Source organism: Equus caballus, chromosome 5 (assembly GCF_041296265.1).
Source record: "Equus caballus isolate H_3958 breed thoroughbred chromosome 5, TB-T2T, whole genome shotgun sequence".
NCBI lineage: Eukaryota > Metazoa > Chordata > Mammalia > Perissodactyla > Equidae > Equus > Equus caballus.
Genome location: NC_091688.1, coordinates 55,433,678 through 55,437,617, shown reverse-complemented (window position 1 = coordinate 55,437,617; position 3,940 = coordinate 55,433,678).

Below are 3,940 nucleotides of genomic sequence, written 5' to 3'. Positions count from 1 at the left end.
AGTAAAGCCACCCCCCATGAAGCTGGTTATACCAACATGACCTGGTATGCTCACTTGGAGTTTGGCCCTTGGATCTACTGAGGTCATTGCAGATTCAGCAATGTGAACATCAGTCAACATTCCAAGAGCCAAAGATATCATGACCTTTGCATTAAATTGGCCATACTCTTCCAGTGAGACCCATGGCAGAAAGGAGAGAGAGGAGGGAGAAGCTGGGTAGAGATGGGAATGAATGATGCTGACTGCATTCTATACTGTTTCTTTGTCTGAGAATTCAGGTTTTAATATCTGTTCTCTAATTCTACAGCAAATAATCATCAGGTGCCTACTGTGCATGAGACTTTGTGCTGGACAGTGGGATTCAAGGATGAATACAACCTGGTTCTTGGGCTCAAGGAACTCAAAGTCCTGCAAAAGCCACAGCCATAATAGACCAATTGGAACACAGTGTGATGAGTTTCACTCACACACACACTGCCAGCTCTGCCTGGCAGCGCTGGAGAAGTCTTCATGGATGGGGAGACACATTAACTGAGTCTTAAGGACGAGTAGGAGTGATAAGAATAATGCAGGAAGAACACCAAGTATAAGGCAGAGGCATGAAATTAATGTGTTTAGGTGCAAGTAGAGGCAAAAGTCAGCCAGTGAGCAGTGAGAGTTTTTGTGAAGATGTGGGCAGTCTCTTAGAGTCCCTCACTAGCTGGGCCACTGGTCTCCCACTCTTGGCAGGCCCTGGGTTCAGCAGGTCTGAGGCCTCAGCTAATACCCTTGCCCTCATTCATGTAGAAGCAGAAACTGTGGGCTCGGTTTTGGACCCAAGGACTGGGGTTGGGAGCAGAAAATAGAGCTAAACTTATGTTAAAGGGCCAGCTGAAACACCTGTTTATTTGTGTTACCCACTTCCTTGGTCACTTCAACCAGAAGCAATCTCTTCCTCCTCTGGTCTCCTATAAGCTACTCTCTGTAGTATTAAGTAATAACGTAATAGGTGACGGTGGACTCTGGGGCCAGATTGCCTGGCTTTGAATCCTGACTCTGCTACTTGCTAGCTATGTGACCTTAGACAACTTGTTTTTTTTTCTCTGTTTGCCTCAGTTTCCCTACCTGTAGAATGGGGACAAAGATGATCCCTCTTACTCATAAATTAATATATATAAGGCCCTTAGAGCGCCGTGGGGCACATAGTAAATGTCCTATAAATGATGTTGATTATTATTATTAAAGGTAACACTAACTTCCAGTTATTGAGCACTTACAAGTACTAGGCACAGTTCTAGGCCCCTTACACACTTTGTCACAGCTCAGCTGTGAGGCACCCTGGTGTTTTAGCACAGAGAACGTCATACTGTGAGATGACTTTAGGGAGGACATTACTGCTTTCTCAATAGACGAAACTTTCTCTTCTGCACCAACTTTCCCTCCCCTGTGACCTCACTCACATATAAACCTCCCAAAGAATACAAACCGTCTCCAAGATGCCAACAGCTCTCACATCAACAGGCTGTTGATCTCAAGTCATCTCACATGTGGACACCCATGCCCATGACCCCAGACACCCAGAAGATTCTGAGATCCTGAATCTTGTCCTATACCCAGCACCCAACTTTCTCCATGATCTTAGGAAGGTTCATAATCCCAGCTCTTGCTACCTAGCTCACCTCCACGTCCAGAAACTCCATCTGCTCCCAATCAAATCTGATCTCTGTAGCAAACGCAGCAGCTGGAGAGACACTTTTCTTTCCTACTTTATACCCTATAAAACATACAGCCCCATGACAAGCTGTTGGCCTATAACCATGCTCTCCAGCAAGCCCTTCTTCAGGCTGTCTTCCCATCCCTCCCTGTGATTCACTCTGCACAATTGCCCCCACACACGGTGCAGCCACAACCTTATAGCCTAAAAGGGACTCAGTGGCTGAAGAAAGATGCATACTGCCCCTTGGTTTGACTTGGCCCCATCCATGGCTGGTTTGGTTTGGGGTTTCAACAATCCAAGGTTAATATTAACCTACCCACAGCTCCAAAGGGTCAGGTAGGACTTTAATCCTGATGGGCTGGGACACAAACCTCAAAGTCCAGGGCTCATCCAGACTTCTGGAATCAGCTCAAGCAAGATGGATGGCAGGGACCAGGAAGGCCCAGAGTGCTCTGCATCATGGGACACTGGGCATTCCTTTCTGCTCATGGATCCATATTTTCTCTCTCAGAAGCTGGGCCATGACTGTTCAGGAATTCTCTTCACCCAAAGAAAGCAGGCACATTGTTCAACAGGTACTCCACGGCTACCTGAGAAAAACCCAGCATCTCTTTACAACCTCATCCTGAAACATCTTCTAAGCCCACTGATGCTGCCCTGTCAAACCCAGTGTCAGATCCAAGGTTGGGCCTGTCATGAACCCAAATCTGGAATTCAAGAAATGCTGCAAAAGAGCTCACCTCAAATAGCTCTGCCTGTGGCCTTCCATGCCTCCATTGAGATTAATTCCTTTAGGCTAAGGCATCATAGCCTGACATCAATGTCGCCTTGGAAGAGAGGATGTTCCTTAGCTCAGTGCAAGGATCAGATTCAAAAGGTTCCTAGGACCTCATACTAGATTTAAACTTGAGAATCTAATAGAATAAATTCCGCTATTCTATCTGCTACCAGAGTGTCATAGTATTAACTCATTAAAATGTGGGAGATGTTGTGTGTGTGGAAGTCAGTAAGTAGCTGCAGGTTTGTGCTCAGGTGTTATACTCCAGGATCGGTGTTCGTGCCCTCCACACTGGAACATCTCCTGGAAGGGAGAGAGGAGGCCCAAGAATGGAAAATGGCCATGGAAAGTCTGGATCAGAGGGCAGTGAGCAGGCCAGGTGATGTGAGAGCTGACTGAGAGCGTGGGCTAGAGGCTGATTGTGGAAGGGTGAAAAGTGCTAGGAAAAAGGGATTTCCAGAGCCCAGAACAAGGCCACTTCTGAGGTAATACTGCCATCTAGTGCTGATACAACAAGCAGCAATTACCCTCTAAGAAAATGAAGAATGAGCCTCGAGTGGGAAAAATACAACAAATCAGCAGGAAACTTATTTTTAACTCCAACTACAGATTCTAAAAGACAGGCAAATCCCACTGCCACAGTCCTCAGAACAGCCTGAACTTTCCACATACCGCCGAATGGTTGCTACAGCTAGGTTCAAACCCCAGTTCTGCTCATTACCGATGAAAGGCTGGGGCAAATTAATTAAGTTCATTTTCTCTTCTGAAAAATAGGGAAAATAATATTTACCCATACGCCTGCTGTGAGAATCAAATGAAATAGCACATGCAACATGTTGGGGATATCGTAAGCACTTCATAAATGCTAGTTGTTGTTACATTCCTAACGGGGTATGGCAAGAGCTGGGACAGGAGCACAGAGGAAAGTACCTGGATAAATTAGATAGTAATTAGTGATCTTTAGCGAACCCCACAGGACTATTCTTGGAGAATTCATTTTTTTTTCACGTGTTCTCCACATTTGCTTTTCCAGCCTTCTGCCTACATTACTGCAGCATTTCTCCACTCAAAAACATGAATGGTTCTCCCTACCTCCCCTACCAGTCTCTGGTCAGGCCTCTCACACCATCCTGCCTGACTCCTCACTGCTCTCTGCCCATGGGCTCCAGGGACGTGGTTGCTCTTAACCCATCCTTCCCCCCCTCCCCAGACCAGTCTTTCCTTTACGACACGGGGGGCTTTTGAAATCCTCTACGTGAACTAACCCAGTCCCTTCGTCTAACCATCTTTGATGAATTGGGAAAATATATAGTTGGGGAGCAAATAAGCAACTATTTTATTTTGAAGTTTAATTTTTTAAGGAATTTTGCTTAATTATGAGGGAACTTTGTAAAGCACAAAATGTTCCTTTAAAAATTAACCTTACTCTGGCCTAGTTGCTGATTTACTTCCAAGCTGGATGGGGT